Source organism: Lygodium microphyllum, chromosome 16 (assembly GCF_053477565.2).
Source record: "Lygodium microphyllum isolate KBCC chromosome 16, Lygodium_microphyllum_v1.1.10, whole genome shotgun sequence".
Lineage (NCBI taxonomy): Eukaryota > Viridiplantae > Streptophyta > Polypodiopsida > Schizaeales > Lygodiaceae > Lygodium > Lygodium microphyllum.
In genome coordinates, this window is record NC_141150.1 from 58,269,425 (window position 1) to 58,287,000 (window position 17,576).

General features: G+C 45.5%; 1 pseudogene; it reads right to left on the bottom strand.

Moving 5' to 3' along the window:
* Positions 1–1,648: 1,648 nt before the first annotated feature.
* Positions 1,649–11,773, bottom strand: LOC148022874 (uncharacterized; annotated as a pseudogene).
* Between the last annotated feature and the right edge of the window lie 5,803 nt (positions 11,774–17,576).

Sequence of the window (17,576 nt, forward strand, 5' to 3'; positions counted from 1 at the left end):
TCTTCCTCTTGACGTAGGTGTGGGGGCAAAGAGAGAGGATACCTACCCATGCACTTTAAATATGAGGATCTACCTTGGATTAGAATAAACATTTTAAGATATGCATTTTAAGACATGAAATGGAAGATATCAACATCTTAAATATCAATAATACAGGGATTTAAATCTATGTTTATTTTATTATCTTCTACATTGATTTTAGTACACGGAGTGGAAGATTCGGTTCTCTCTCTCTCTCTCTCTCTCTCTCTCTCTCTCTCTCTCTCTCTCTCTCTCTCTCTCTCTCTCTCTCTCTCTCTCTCTCTCTCTCTCTCTCTCTCTCTCTCTCTCTCTCTCTCTCTCTCTCTCTCTCTCTCTCTCTCTCTCTCTCTCTCTTCTTTTGAAATAGTGGAGTTTTCAATGTTGGATTTATATAGAGAACACCTACCTACCACTTTAAAATATGAGGATCTACATTATGTTAAAATAATGATTTTAAGATATGCATTTTAAGACATGGAGTGCAAGATATCGACAATATGGGGATTTAAATCTATGTTTATTTTATTATCTTCTATACTAATTTTAAGATATGTGTTATATTATCAACCCCCTATAGGTACCAGGATGGAATTATATCTCTTGAACTCTAATGTAGGGACTATAAATTTCTATATTTATTTTCTTCATGGATTATCAAGTAGTGCTTTTTTAGGGAAGGATATTGTGTGGTGTGCAATAATAATGTTATCACACATTTATACTAAAACACATAACACACATTAATTAATAACACACTTAAAACATGTAATACACCTTAACAATGTAATGACACAAATAACAGATTAATTAATAACATGTATAAACACATTAAGAAATAATATTAACACACTTTCATATCAAAAGACATGACATGCATACATTAATAACATGCATAATACACATTAATTATTAGCACATATATACATATGAATACATACTATTAACACAAACATAATAATGTTATCACACATTTATACTAAAACACATGCACACATTAATTAATGACACACATAACACATTAATTAATAACACACATAAACACATTAAGAAATAATATTAACACACTTTCATATCAAAAGACATGACATGCATACATTAAAAAATTAAACATCCAATAAATTAAAATATTGTAATTTTAACTTTTATAACTTTTAGAGAGAGAGAGAGATGCCTACATGAATACTTAAATGAGACACATGATCAAAGTGCTACAATTTCAACTTTCTAATTAACTTTATGTGTGTGTGTGTGAGAGAGAGAGAGTTTAGAGAGAGAGAGAGAGAGAGATACACCTGAGAAGTATTGACGATGACGAAAGAATAGAGTTGATGACGAAAGCAAAAGTACAAAAACTGCATGGAAAAATGAAAATGATATTAGAGAGTAACGTCAAACATATTTAAGTGCATCATAAACATTGGCAATGTAATAATGCACATTAATTATTAACATGCCTACACACATCCCCCTCTCTCATTCTTCACAATGGCATGCACACAACACACACACACGCACTTGCACTCACACACACATATACTTTTTTTTTGGTAATATCCAGTGCAGTATATTTATGTGCTCACAAATTTACAAGCTGGGGACCTTCGGAAAAGGGGGCTATCCCAAACTATCAGAAACATAAAAAGAAAAGCTCTATGTAGGAAGCATCCATGTCACCCTCATAGCTGGCATCATATAGAGATTGCCGCAGTGAGTCTCGGAAGGATTCATATTGCTGGTGGTTTTGGCAACCCAAGTATGCCAAATTATGATCACTCCAGATTGTCCAAAGAGTCCAATATCTCACCCAGAAAATAAAGAGTGAGTATTGAGACAAAGAATGCATAAATCTGCCAAATAGCCAAAAATGTTTCCCAAAGCTATGACTCGGGAAACAAAGCCGAAGCGAATCTGAAATTCTCCTGAGGAGGATCCTGGAACAAGGACAATGCCAAAATAAATGAGGGACAGTCTCTAAGGGAGCCAAACATCTCAGACATGTGGATGATGCAATGTGACGTTTAGCAAGTGTGACCCCCACTGACAGTGTGCCTGTCAAACATATCCAAAGAAAAAGCCTTTGTTTCAGTGGCATTTTACACTTCCAGAGCATCCTAAGATTCTTCCGCCACCATGCAACAGACTTCGTTAAGTGCCACATAGAATTAGCATGCTGCTGAATCCATGGGGCAGGCTGAAGAAGCTTGTATACTTTGATGGAAGTTAAGACAGAAAGAGAGACAGGACGAATGCATGTAGTAGATGGCTGTAATTGCCAATCCATAAGCCTGTCTGTATCAAGCATAGGTGGAATTGGTAGAAAGGGATGCAGTAAATCAGCAATTTTCTTCCATATAAACCTATGATGCATTCCCAATGCATAAGAGGTCATGGCCTAAGGAAAGGATAAAGTATATCCCCGATCATCCACCACATCCTGTATGTACCTAATGCCCAGTTTCATAAGATTTTATGCTCGAACAAGTTCCTGTAAAGCAAGAGGAATGTCAAAAATGGCACTCCAATGAATGCTTTCTTTTCGCATGGAGTTTGTCCCCAAACAACTATTAGGAGCCCATTTGACCTTAGAGAGAACCTATTTCCAATCAAGTATCAAAGCAGTAGAGAAAGGACAGCCAGGTATTCTGCCCACAAATTTGCCAATGACAACCTCCCAGAAATCCGTAATCCAATGACCATATGCAAAAGTGCTCATGCTGGCACACATGGATGCTAGCATACAAGTCCACGGCTGTTGCTGAACGGAAGAAAGTATGCAACTTGGTAGCCTTCCTTGCAAGGACATGATATCTTATATTGATGATATTTAGTCCACCATGCATCCTTGGAGAGCACACCATTTCCATCCTTGTGGGAGCTTTCACTCAACAGCCAAGACCCACGGACCGCTTATTGTTTCAAGCGTTCCAAGCTGAGCACTAATGGCTACCTCTCACATAACCGACGTGCCATCCATATCTACGGGTGTAGTGAGCTTACCTTCATGCCGATCGAGTTACCTCCTCTCCCGCCCACTCCGGTAGCTCCACGATCCAAGTACAAGCTTCAAGCAAGCTCCACACTCCAAGCTCCATTGCCGCAAGCAAGACAAGAGAAGAGAAGAGAAGAGAAGAAGAGAGGAGAAGATGGAGAGCTTCTCCTCCCCGGTCCCTCACCCTCACACAATCACTCCCTCACACTCTCACACTCCCTCTCTCAAGCACAAGCTCAAGCAAGCAAGAACAAGAAGAAGAAGAAGAAGAGGAGAGCTACTTTTGGCCATACACAAGAATGAGCTTCTTATTCACTTTTCAACTTTATATACAAAACCCTAAATGCCTTTTGGGTGGTCATCCCCTTTTTCCCTTTTTTACATGGCCGGCCGTAGCCTAGGCCCTTTTTCCCATTGTCCTTCTATCTTCCTAGCTTCCTTTCCACCGCCCGTCTACATTTACAAATTGCACAGGTGAGAGCCCGACGCTCCTTGAATTAAACCATGATGCACTTGCGCTCTTTTACAAAAGTTTTGACTTGCGCTTTTCCTTGTGCGCCTTTGTCTTCCATTTCTCTTTTCCTTGGCCTTTGTCTTTGTCTTCTACTTTAGCTTGGCCTTTGTTCCTGATTTTCCACATTCGTTCGTTTGAGGGTTAACATTACCCTCCTCCTGACGAGTGCCAGTCCCATGGCAGTCACCATCGTAGGTAGCAGGCGTTAGTATGCACCAAAGACATGGGTGGCAAGGGTGTCTGTGGTTGCCATGGCGGAGTGTTGGTAGTGGTGGGGAGGAAGGTCGTTGGGGGCATGTCGGTGGGAATTGGTGGTAGGGCTGTTCTTTGGGGAAAATTGCACTGATGGAATACAAGTGGTGGATTGTTGGGGATTGTGTACATGATGATTCTTGGCAGGCTTACAGGGTGATAAGGATAGGAATTCAGAGTTGAGTGTTGATGAAGAGTGAATGACACCTTCGTTGGAGTCTTCAATACCTGCAATTGAAAGACCTCTCATGTGGTCTCTCCCTAAGGGGTAGTGCTAGTCTTCTTATCGTGCACAAGACATATTTTGATTAGTTTGGGAGATAGGTCAAACTCTAAGCAAGCCTAGAGTATCGTTCTGCACTTGAGGACCCAAACTGTGTATATACTTGGGTGCAGATATTATGTGAGTGCTCGTGCATACTTAGATATTATGTAGTTAGAAGACCGTGGGCTAGTTTCTCGTAACAATGTGTGGATGAAGCAAAGTTGTCCATGTTGAGAAGAAGTATATGTGAAGGTATATGAGACATCCTTTGCAATGTGACTGCACGACGTAGCATAATTGAATACAAGGACGCCGCACTTTTGGTAGCTGGAAGCTATTGGACTTGCTTGATGAGGACGATGTACTTTGCATGGCCAATCGTGCGGTGCTTACCACCACTGATTGCAATGGTACTAAGGCAGAGTGCAAGAGAGAATTGTGCAAGTGGGTCAGGGTGACAGGTCTAACCATAGGCGAGACAAGCTCCCTAGGTATGTGCTGCCCTTGATGTGCCCTGAACAATTGTCGGTGATGCTAAAGGGCTAGGGAACTAGGGACGGAGCCAGATGATCAAGGTCACTGGACGTACCTAATTTGAGGACCCCTAGGTGCTGTGCTGTGATTGTGGGTGGTTCTTTTCGTTCGTTTCTTTTCTTTCTTTCTTTCTTTCTTTTTTGTTGCTTTTTCTTGTACTTTTTTCTTTCTTTCTTTCTTTCTTTCTTTCTCCTCTTTTTTTTTCCTCTTTTTTTTTTGACTTGCCTGAGTACAACCATTGCAATATATTGAGGCTATCAGCCTTTAAGTGGGTTGGAAAATGTCAAGCTCGAAGGCTTAAGAAACGGATATTACACTAATGATTGTGCCCTAGCCTCGTTGTTAGAGAAGCAGTTGTTGAGATGGGGAGATACACTTGAGATATTGCAAACCTCCTTGCGACACACACGATATTGGTACAATTGAGGTAACGATTGCCGTGAGCCAACTATAGAGCTTGACCCAGAAAGAAAGCATAGCCCATGAATATGCTTTGGGCCATGCGATGTGGGCGGTCGGCAAGGGTGATTTTTGCTTTCGGCAGCATGGCTTTGTCACGGCTCTTTGTGGGGTCAATGGTCTTGCGGTGATCGGGCATTGAACACTTTCGCACAAGGACCTGTATTATCCTACATCCACTTGTCACTTCATGAGAGTATATACTTGCTTGTGTTAATTGTATCGAACAAATGTAATCATGATAAGACATAATTTTTTAGAATTCTATGATGTCTATTGGGATGCCTATTTCATTGCTTGTTAAGGTCGCATACATTAACGAGAAGTAACGGGAGTATGTACAAGTGGGGATCTTGCCCCTTTACTCATTAGAAAACAAAATGTTCTGGGATGCTAACTTGTCGAGCTACTTACACATCATAGGGATTTAGTCGATAGGTGCAAGGCGGGGTGAGTCCGGTTGGCTAGGCGACTGGGGCGGTGCTAGTGCAGGGCTCCCGTGAGGCTGGGCAGGGAACATGTCGGCCGGGACATGAATGGTGTAGTCCCGGGCCGCTACTGTTGCCAGAATGTCTTTAAACAATTCATTAAATTCTACCCTATCACTGGCCGCCTTGTCACTTCGTGAGCACCTGGTGCCCGAGTGTGCGTTGGGGGTCTGTGCAACTAGCATTGCCACATTTTGTGTGCCTCCCTGAGCATCCGCTCCCTTGGCCCGCGGATTGTTCGGCCTTCATCCAGGGCAGTGTCACTTGGGCCTGCGTTTCTTGGCGTACCTTTTAAGAGTGGGCATGTAGCACACTGGCAGAGAGGCGTGTGCTACATGTTCTCGTCGGCTGCGAAGAACGTCCTTGCAGGCTAGCTGCCCTTGGTTCTCCATGTTTTCCTCGCGGGGGGCTTGTAAGATGCGAATCAAGGATTAGGATTTGTTACATGATAAGACCATTTGTATGTAAGGGATTATAGTGCAGGTTATCAAGCGCATAGGACGAGAAGGGGAGGGGTGGGGCATGCAGTGCTTGTTGTAGAGGGATGGCCCCCGTGATGTATATTTAGCTTCCTGCCATTAGCAGATCTTGGTTCACGCCGAGTTACATCGGCTGGCGGTCATGGATTTAGGCAGGGCTCCTCCTCGGAAGGATAGACCAGAAAGGGCGAAAGGTGTATAGAAAGGGACGGTACCCCATCTACACCATCAGAGTCGTTGGTCAAGGCTTCCTATGGTGGTAATGAGGGTTGCATGCCCTTCACTTGGAGGTGGGAATGGTCACACGACTTTTAAAAGTGTGATGAGAGGAGGACCTGAGGAGCTTAGCCTGTCAAACCCAACTCTTCTCCCTACGCTTGACTATCATTGCTTGTGTGTATTGATAGTATCTATACAGGGTGACACAAAAATCATTGTTTATATATACATCTATACATATACGAATCCATGTCACCTCACGAGGATAGAAACCAATTGTAGAACTCAGGATTGTACTGGAGCGTGGCACATGCATCTAGTATTCGTGGTAGCTTACTCAATACCAATAGATATTTTGCCACATCGAGTAGCATGGAACCTTGTCCGAGTCTACTGGCAATATGTAACTCCTCCTCAGTGAGAACCTTATCAAACAGAGCATTCTCTTGGCTAGTTCCAGCTAGGTCCGTACCCCGAATGGCAGTCAGCACTCGAAGGGAAGTTGGTGCCACATAGGTTGGGTCCCTTTGGGATCGCCATTTGGCCAATCGCTCCTCAGAGACTGTCATGATCTAAGCCCCTAGTTCGGCCATTACAACGCGGCTTTCGCACCAACGCTACTCAAATTGACTCTGGCCTGCTGACAGTCGCTTTAGTTGCTCTATGTCTACGAGATTCGGTCGGCAGAGCACTTCATTAAACGTGACGGTTAAGCGTTGTTCGTCAGCCTCCTCGTCAGAGATGAGTCGCATGCGTTCATGCAGGAGCCTATCATAGTGCTCATTAAGATGTTCCTGCTCTTCCCAAGATAAAGGGAAGGGCAAGTAATCTCCAAGCTGCTCCTTGGGGATTGTGCCCATGTCCGCAAGGATGTAAACGCGTGCAACCACTTTGACCTTGGTATCCAACTCAATTAAGCATTCTGCAACACTTCTATGTTCAACGAGGGCTTGCTCCGTTGCTATTTCATGCAAAGTTCTAGGAGTTTGCCTAGGCTTTAGCATAGCTGGGGGTTCAGGTCTATATGAGCAAGATTGGTCAACGCTAGGATTGTTCATGCTTTTGGGTTTTCCTTTTTTCTCTTGAGGCTTCATTATTGCGTCATGGTTCTCCTTGAGTGTGACTGGTATGACCTTGTCACCCCGTTGTGACAGCGTTGTATCCACTCTTGATTGATCAATGTGAGTTCTACTGTCAGTGGATCGAGTGTTGCAAGCAACTATTGATGGCAACGGTTGCTTTGGTTTTTCAGAGCACGCGGATGTGTTTGAGGGTTCACCGCTATTAGGAGAGGCATTAATGGGTTCATTGGTGGATGGACTCGATGCTTTATTCATCGGCTCTCCGACGCTCTTCATCTCAATGTTCTTGGGGTCCACAACCACCTGCAACTGTTGTTGTTTTCTCTGCTTTCTCCTCTTTTTCTTGGTCAATGCAGGTGCATCTAACAACGACTCAGGACCCTGGACTAGGTCAACCGTTGACGTGCTTGGTTGGGCCTCAGCATTCTCTCTCTCTAGTGTGTCCTTATGGGACATAGCCGTGGCCTGCTGAATAGCCTTACCAGGCTGTGAGGGCATAACTGCCTCCCTTTTCGGGGAGTCTAGCTCTTCAGCTAGCTCCCTTGTGTCTAACTCCTCTAGCCTAGGCTTTAGGCACTTTGAAAGTGCTGGAGTTTTCGAGGAAGTTGGTTGCGACACCTCCTCCAGAGGTAAACTACTAAGGACACGTTCCACACGGGGCATTGCCACGGCCAAGGGCTATGACTGCTGTGATCCCTATTTGGAAGTAGTAGCAGCTAGTTTAGTGGGCTGGCTACCCTTGGTGGATTGCGGTGTCAAGTCCCTAGGGCGATCAAGAGTGGCCATGTCTTTCGTTGCCCTTTGAGCACTCATCTATGTAGATCGAGCATGAGTTGATCTAGTCACATTAGGTTGCTCATGCATATCCTTGGGTCGAGAGCTACAGATGGTGTCATGTCCCACCTCTTGGACATTTGGAAGCTTAGATGGAGATAGAGATTGGAATTGAGCAGTCGCCCTTGGCAACTGCTGTAGTGCTTCTTGTGTCTGTTTGGGAAAAGAGGATGTAGGAGATCTAGGACTCTTAGGTGGACTTGGCACTGGATGAATAATTTGCTCGAGGCTATTAGACTATTGTGCCATTTGCTTTGTTGAGCGATCAGCCTTGCCTTGAGCAATGTTGTGCCTATGATGCTTGTTCTCCCCTTGGGAAATCAAAGGCTCTTTGGGCACTAATGATTTTTGTGCATGCTCAATGGCTACATATGACATCTGTCTATTTAGCATGCTAGGTTGAGGCTCTTTCTTCCGAACAATCATGTCTGGTTTGTTGCCTCGAGACCTAGAGTTTCTCTTAGATTTCCTCCTGTGCTTCATTGCTTTTGATGCACTCTGGCCTTCAACTGATGGAGGTGGTTTAGCAAGGGATTTTGGTACCCAAATCCATCGGTTACCTGCGTAGTACCCTTAAGCACGTAGCAACGCTTTGGATATCCATCGCGGTGTTGTGCTGACCCTCCATCGATGCCTGCGTCTATAAGGCTTGGGCTTCTTTTGGGGTCTTCTACGATATTTGTAAGTCCAAAGCCCATCCTTGGCATTGTCTCTTGACCTTCTTGGTTCAGGCATGGCCTCACTCACTGGCTCTCGTTGTTCGACCTGTGCCTGTATTAACTCTTCCAACAAGTCCTTGCTCTCGTCAACACTTTGCTTGCCTTTCTCTCGAGGTTTGATGACGTCACCCTTGCTAAAGGTTGTGACTATCCTCACACCCAGTAGTGTCAGGTGTATCCTCTGTGCTACATAGTCGGCCTCACACTTGGTCGCCCTTTTGAAGGGTCTTCCTAGGAGGGTTTCTTTCCCGCAGCTAGCACTATTTGGAGGAACATGAAATAGGATAGGCAAGCTTTCCGTTTCAATTGTCGCAAGGATTTTGCACTTCCGTATGAGTGCTTATGGGTGTCCCCCATAAGGGCTAAGAGTTGCACTAGTCGGTGTGAGCTCTGGTTGGCCTAGTAGGGTCCATGATTCATAGGTCAAGATGTTAAAATTTGCTCCTTCATCAATCAGAGCATTGATAGTATACTCTCTTTTCGCGGTGAGTTTGACCCTAAGATAAGCAACTGGTACTATGCCTTCATCTTCTGAGTCTTGGCTTGTAAATTTAAGCCTTCTGACAGATGCCCTTGAGTTCTCGACTGCAGGACCAGATGTGGATTCTCCACTGCTGTCTTGGATCGTCAGTGCAGTGCTATTCAAGGTACATCTCTCGTCAAGAGTGTCATGTCTAGTCATCTTCGCATTTGTAGCTTGCTGAAGTTGCATTTTGCTCTGACTAGGCAGGGTATGAACACAATGTCTTTATGTTCTCATGTGTTGGCCTTTTTGCCCTTGATGGCTAGTTTGGCCTATTGATGTTCTAGGGTCTCTGTTTCTCTCTGTTCGGGTATGGGCTTTTGGTTGCTCTTTTGCAAGTGAGGATCCATGCTCGTGTAGAGCCATTACTACACTAGGGTTCAATTTGGAGGACCTATCACGGCACGGGTTTTCTCTCCAACCTACTTGGGGAAGGTGCGGAGGGGGCGCCCCCTCTGTGGGGGTCCGGGGAGGGGGCAGTCCCCCCCGGCCCGCAGGGCCGTTACGGTAAAAGCCATGCACAATTTGGAGGACCGTTTATAGCCAAATTTTGAACTACGTGCTCTAAATTTTAGCCCGATGATGGATCTGTGATGTGTCTTTAGCTCTACTAGCCTTTGGGGTCAATCTCGAGGTTTAGATGTGTCAAAATTTGTGTTCTAGGTACCTGTCCGATTTTGACAGTTTTTTGTCCGATTCTTAGATGTTTGATTTTCAGGAGTCCGATTATCAGAATCGGACGTCCGATTTTGGGTTGGTCCAATCGGCCCAGTGGTCCGATTATGGTCACGTCCGATTCTGGGAGTTGGATCGAAAAAGTGGTCCGATTTTCAAAGTGGTCCGATTCTGGGAATCGGATCGGACAGGGTGGTCCGATTCTGGATTGGTCCGATTCTGGACTGGTCCGATTCTGGGTGGTCCGAGTGTCCGGGTGTCCGAGTCGAACGGGTTGGTCCGAGTGGTCCGAGAGGTCCGATCGGACAGGATGGTCTGATCGGACGGTTGTCTGCCCGAGCGTTCGATTATGGACTGGTCCGATTATGGACGGGTTCGATTCTAGGACTCCGACGAGCTGGTCCGACTACATGGCCGACGGCCCGCGAGTTGCACGCGATGCCTCTAGACTGACGTCTACTACACCGAATCGTCCAGCGCCTTCCAGATAGGTGCAAGACACTACAAGGGAATGCCAGACATGCCTGGAACCACTATGGTGCTCGAATCAAACGGCACTCCAAGGATCTATGCCCCTATTTCCCTGTTTTAGCCTATTATACAACAATGGAGAACCCTACTGTTTGTTTCTTTTTCTTTGTTTTTTCCTATCCTAAATGTATCCAAATCACAAAGTAAATACCTACACTACTCCATCTAACAACATAAATCTCAAAAAATCAAAAAACCTACTTGCCAAGGAGATCGAATACCATCTTCAACCCCCTCACTTCCTACCTATCTCAAGCACCGGTTCGGGGGAAAACCCTACTCCAATGCTCGATTTGAAGAGCGCAAGCGCTCAAGGCTTGAATCCGTTGGTCCCGGCAACGGAACCAAAATGTGGGAGCTTTCACTCAACAACCAAGACCCACGGACCGCTTATTGTTTCAAGCATTCCAAGCTGAGCACTAATGGCTACCTCTCACATAACCGACGCGCCATCCATATCTATGGGTGTAGTGAGCTTACCTTCATGCCGATCGAGTTACCTCCTCTCCCGCGCACTCCAGTAGCTCCACGATCCAAGTGCAAGCTTCAAGCAAGCTCCATCCTCAAGCTCCATGCTCCAAGCTCCATTGCCGCGAGCAAGAGAAGAGAAGAGAAGAGAAGAGAAGAGAAGAAGAGAGGAGAAGATGGAGAGCTTCTTCTCCCCGGTCCCTCACTCTCACACACTCACTCCCTCTCTCAAGCACAAGCTCAAGCAAGCAAGAACAAGAAGAAAAAGAAGAAGAGGAGAGCTACCTTTGGCCACACACAAGAATGAGCTTCTCATTCACTTTTCAACTTTATATACAAAACCCTAAATCCCTTTTGGGTGGTCATCCCCTTTTCCCCTTTTTTACATGGCCGGCCATAGCCTAGGCCCTTTTTCCCATTGTCCTTCTATCTTCCTAGCTTCCTTTCCACCGCCCGTCTACATTTACAAATTGCACGGGTGAGAGCCCGGCACTCCTTGAATTAAACCATGATTCATTTGCGCTCTTTTACAAAAGTTTTGACTTGCACTTTTCCTTGTGCGCCTTTGTCTTCCGTTTCTCTTTTCCTTGGCCTTTGTCTTTGTCTTCTACTTTAGCTTGGCCTTTGTTCCGGATTTTCCACCTTCGTTCGTTTGAGGGTTAACAATCCTCATGAGTCTCAATGCTTTCACAGCAACTTTTGTCTTCCATAGCATCTCCATAGCTTGAGACATAAAAGCGGAGATATCCCTGGATGACCAATGCAGCAAAGGCAAATAGAAATGGACCAAGTAGAAATCTTCCAATATTCCAGTTTATGTTGCAGTCTTTGGAAAATCCATTTCAGTTGCATTTTCCTAATGATATGACATCCTATGGGGTATCCCAGATGCCTGACAATATCTGTGGAAAGCACCACCTAACCAGGCCATAGAATAGAGTGCCAGTCACATTGTTTGAGGGGAAGCAATTTAGATTTGTCAAAATTAACATGTAATCCCGCTGCCAGACCATATAGTGAAAGAGTGGCCATAAGCATGCGAAGTTCCCTTGGAGAATTGTGTGGCATGAAAAAAGAATCATCAGCATACGCTTGTGCCAAAAACGATGTAGTCCCTGGGATTTGAAGACCAGTCATCTGCCCTGTGTTTGTTAAGTGATCAAGATATACCAGAAGAGAATGGGTCACAATTGCATAGAAAAGAGCACTAAGAGGACAGCCCTATCTGATTGATCAACCCAATATCCATGAGCGAGACAAATGCCCCCCCAAAATGCACTGAGCAGTAGAGTCAGAGTAAAGCCAGTAAACGGCATTTGCCATCTTGGGACCAAAGCCCAACTTAGTCATGATCTGAAAAATAAAATCCCATTGGACATTATCAAAGGCCTTAGCAATATCCACCTCAATATAAGTACGTCTTGATGCGAGTATTTAGCATATTCAATTGTAGTAAAGGCATTGGATATATTGTCATGGATTTGTCTTCTCGGCACAAACCCATACTGATGAGGATGAAGTCCTACATGCAGTATCCCCTGTAGCCTATGCACAATCATTTTGGCAATAAGTTTGTAAAGCACAGGCATCAAGGTAATGGGCCTCCAATCTGATATATGATCACTGAGATGTTTTTTGGGCACAAGCTTGACTAAGCCATGCTTCCAAGAGTGCAGCAGCTGATTTTCTTGCCAGGCAACATTAATCATCTGCAAGAGGACCTCTTTTAAGTCGTCCCAAAAGGAAATATAAAATTCCACTGTTAGGCCATCCCATCCAGGAGACTTATGTTTACTGAGGTGTAGCAATGCATCATCCAGTTCTGTATCAACAAAAGGCCTCTCTAAGGTAAGAGCATCATCTTTCTTAACTATTCCAGAGACATATTGGAGAAATTCATTCCTGGCATCAATCACTTGATTTGACGGGAAACTAGGTGCAGAAAACAATTTCTAGAAATAATTGTGGCATTCATCTTGGAGATCGGAGAAAGAGTGAGTCCAAGTGCCATCCAGCTTCCTAAGCCTCAAACATGAGTTTTTCTTTCGAGTAGCATGCAAACTGTGGAAAAAGGCTTTTGATGAGCAACCCTTGTCCATGAGGGGCTTCATTCTTGCCCTTATCTACCATTTATGCAATTTCCTCTGATCATTGACAGCAAGCTTAGATTGGGCATGTGAGAGGGAATCTTTTTCCAAATCAGAAAGTGACCTTGACTAAGAGATTTCAGTCAATAGTTGTGCTGTCCTTTTTGCATTTTTAACTTCATTCCTCCATTCTGCCATATGCCATTTCCCGTATTGCGTAATGACATTCTGCACACGGGAGATCAAACTATCCTAGGCATAATTCATATCCTCTTGTGCATGTAATGACAAGGGATGAATGGCCAATCTGATCATTTGCTGAAAATGATGATGCTGAAAATACGCCCGATTAACATGCAATAATCTTCTTGAGAAGAGTGGCAGATGAAAGGTGAGAAGGATCGAAGCTTGCACGCGAGCTATGGCGGGAGAGCAAGAGCAAGAAAGAGAGAGACAAGAAATGGGAACTCCAACAGTCACAATGTGTGACCGGGCCTTCCTTTATTCAAACTGTCACTAAAAGAATAAAGAATAAAGTGACGTGACGGGCGCCCGCCACCTGCAGTGTGCAGTGGCGGGTACTGTCAGTGTAGTAATACACGGGGCGGCACGGCGGAGGCGCCTTTACCCCCAACAACCTCCCACTTAAAGGCGAATCTACCCTAGTGAGAGAGAAAAGAAAAAGAAAAGACAGTACAAATGTACATAGGTACAAGGGATGAGGAAATGTGACATCTCATCCAACGCCCATCAACCTCCTGAGGAAGGCAAAGCGCTCAGTAGTGAGGCTCTTCGTGAGCAAATCTGCAGGATTCTCGTCAGTGGAGATCTTGACAAGGTCAACAGACCTGTCCTCCACGACACCACGTATGAAGTGATACCTCACCTCAATGTGTTTCGTCTTCGCATGGAAGACCGGATTCTTAGCCAACTGAATGGCACTCATAGAATCCGAATGCAGTGTAGGTGTAGCATCAATCCCAAGGTCAGCAACTAGACGGCCTAACCATATGGCCTCCTTGCAAGCCTCAGTGGCTGCAACATACTCGGCCTCAGTGGTAGACAAAGCCGTACACTTCTGAACCCTGGACATCCAAGAGATAGCCCCTCCAGCATAGGTGAATACATAGCCAGAAGTGGACTTCCTATTATCTGCATGTCCTGCATAATCGGAGTCAGTGTACCCCACGACCCCTGTATCCTGGCTGCCATAGCAAATACACATATCTGCTGTGCCCTTCAGGTACCTCATGATACCCTTCACGGCATCCCAATGTCTGCTGCCAGGTGTAGCCATATAGCGTGCCACAACACCAACTGCATGTGCAATATCTGGACGAGTGGCTATCATGGCATACATCAAACTGCCCACGGCTGATGCATAAGGGATCTTGGCCATCTTGGCCCTCTGCTCATCTGTCTGTGGACAATCGGCCTGTGATACCTTCACATAAGAAGGTAATGGACAGCCAATAGGCTTTATGTCCTGCATGCGGAAGCGCTCAAGGACTTTATGAATGTACTCCCGCTGTGAGAGATACAAAAGCCCCTGATGCCTATCGCGCTTAATGCGCATCCCAAGTATATGTGAGGCCTGTCCCAAATCCTTCATCTCAAAGCTCTTCTTCAGCTGAGATTTAAGAGCATCTAGCTCATCATGAGCTTTCCCTGCTATCATCATATCATCAACATAGAGTACCAAGATAAGCAAACTGCCATCACGGGCTTTCTTCGTGTAAAGACACGGATCCATAGCACTCCTGCTGTAGCCCTGTGACTGCATAAAGGCATCAAACTTATGATACCATTCCCTAGGTGCCTGCTTCAAGCCATACAAGCTCTTCTTCAACTTGCACACTAGGTGCTCCCTGCCAGGTTCTGCAAAGCCTTTAGGCTGATCCATATAGATCTCATCATGCAAGTCCCCATGTAGAAAAGCCGTCTTGACATCCATCTGATATAGATCTAAGTCAAGCTGTGCAACTAAAGCCAAGACTAAGCGCAGGGTGGTCATCTTAACCACAGGAGAGAAGACCTCATCAAAGTCCACACCATGTTCCTGCTTAAAACCCTTTGCTACCAATCTAGCCTTGTATGCCGGCTTGGGGTGTCCAGGGGTACTTTTCAGCTTGTACACCCACTTGCATGGCAAAGCCTTCTTGCCCTTAGGCAAGGCAACCAAATCCCAAGTCTCATTCTTATGCAGGGAGTCTATCTCAGACTGCATAGCCCTCTTCCAGGAGTGACTATCACCCCTGTGCATAGCCTCATCATAAGTGAAAGGCTCTCCTGCATCTGTAACCAAAACATAATGCATAGAGGGCTGAAATCTGTCAGGTGGACGTCTATCTCTAGCAGACCGTCTCACCGCAGGCTCTGCTGCCTGTCTAACTACCTGTCCAACATCCTGGCCCTGTGGAGGAACTGCTGCAGGCTGTACTACTGGCTGTGCTGGAGCTTTAGGCTCCTCCTGAAAGATCACTCTGCGGATCTCAACCACCTTCTCAGGCTGCCTGTGCATCTTGTCTTCATGGAAGACGACATCATGGCTGCGTACTATTTTCCGCGCCTGCGGATCCCATAGGCGATAGCTCATCTCTCCTGACTCACCATAGCCAAGGAATATGCATTTAATGCTCTTTGGATCCAATTTACTCCTCTTGTCCTTGGGCACATGGCAGAATGCCTCACATCCAAAGACACGGAGATGCGCATAAGAGGGTGGCTTACCAGCCCAAACTTCCTCTGCAACCTGGAAATCCAATCCACTGGAAGGCGATCGGTTTATGACATGCACTGACGTACTAACTGCCTCAGCCCAAAAACTCGGGGGTAGGCCTGCATGGCTAAGCATAGAGCGCACACACTCCTGAATAGTCCTGTTCATGCGCTCAGCCAAACCATTCTGGGGTGGGGTGTAAGGGGCGGTCAACTGACGCTTAATACCCCTGTCATCACAAAACTGCTCAAAAGCATGCGAGACATATTCTCCCCCATTATCTGTCCTAAGGCATTTCAGCCTATACCCAGTCTGGTTCTCAACAAGAGCAAGCCATCTCTGAAAAATTGCCAAGACATCGGACTTTTGCTTTATGGGATAAGCCCACACTTTCCTAGAAAAATCATCAATGAAGGTAACGAAGTACTTCGCGCCACCCATAGACATGCAAGGCATAGGCCCACAAACATCGGAATGCACCAATGCCAAGGGCTCACTCATGCGTGGCCTACCCGATTTCTTATGCGTAGACCTATTCTGCTTACCATAAAGACAATGATCACACGAGTCAAAACATGCATAATCCAAAGGCGGAAGATACTGCAAACCAGATAACATTTTCATTCCTTTCAAAGACATATGCCCCAAACGGGCATGCCAAAGTGATACGTGTGGGATAGAGCCCACTGCCAAAACATGGTCTACAGAAGACCCAGATACAACAAGAGGATAGAGGCTGCCAGCCTTGGCGCCTCTAGCAAGCACAAGTCTGCCTTTGGTAATCTTCCAGGCAGAATCCCCAAAACAGACATGAAATCCTGCATCATCCAACTGTCCTGCAGACATAAGACTACGCGTAAGCGCAGGTACATGATGTACATCCCTGAGCAAAAAGGAACTGCCAGTGGAAAACTGCAACTGAATATCTCCACAGCCCACAATATCAAGAGACCTGTCATCTCCAAGTCTGACTGATCCAGACACAGTACGGTAAGAGTGAAACCACTCACGGTAAGGCGTCACATGGAAGGACGCACCTGAATCCAATAACCAGCACTGTGCATACATACTAGGTGTCTCAGTCAAGTGTGAAGCATCAGAAGAACTAGCTGCAAGTATAAACTCATCACCACCATCGGACTCTTCAGTCTGCGTGACATTAATTTCCTCAATCTTGACGTTGGACTTCGCAGGTACTATGCTGCGATCAGAGGACTTCTCCTGCACTTTATCTTTCCCCTTATCCTTGCACTTCTCATTGCGCAACTCATGACACTGTGGTCTAATATGGCCCTTTTTCCCACAATGATGACAAGTGACATTTGCATTGCGTCCACGCGACTTACTACGCGACTTGCCACCACGAGATTTAGACCGACCCTTCTGCGAGTCACGGCCTCGGCCATTACCACGGTCATACCTGTCATTCCTGCCTCTAACTGTCAAAGCATGACTACCACGAGAGGCATCCAAGTTTTTGCGATTCACCTCTTCCTGAAGAAGAGCACTCTCAACATCTGCCAATTTTAGAGTAGCACTAGAGGCACAAAGAGCAGTGCGGAATACATCCCATGACTCATTCAGAGTTCCAAGCAAGAAAAGAGGAGTTACTTCCTCTCCAAAGGTGATATCCTGCGAAGTCAGGTTCTTCAGTATAGCATGGAACTGGCTCAAGTGAGCAGACATAGTCGCATTATCCTTCATGCGCAGATCCATAA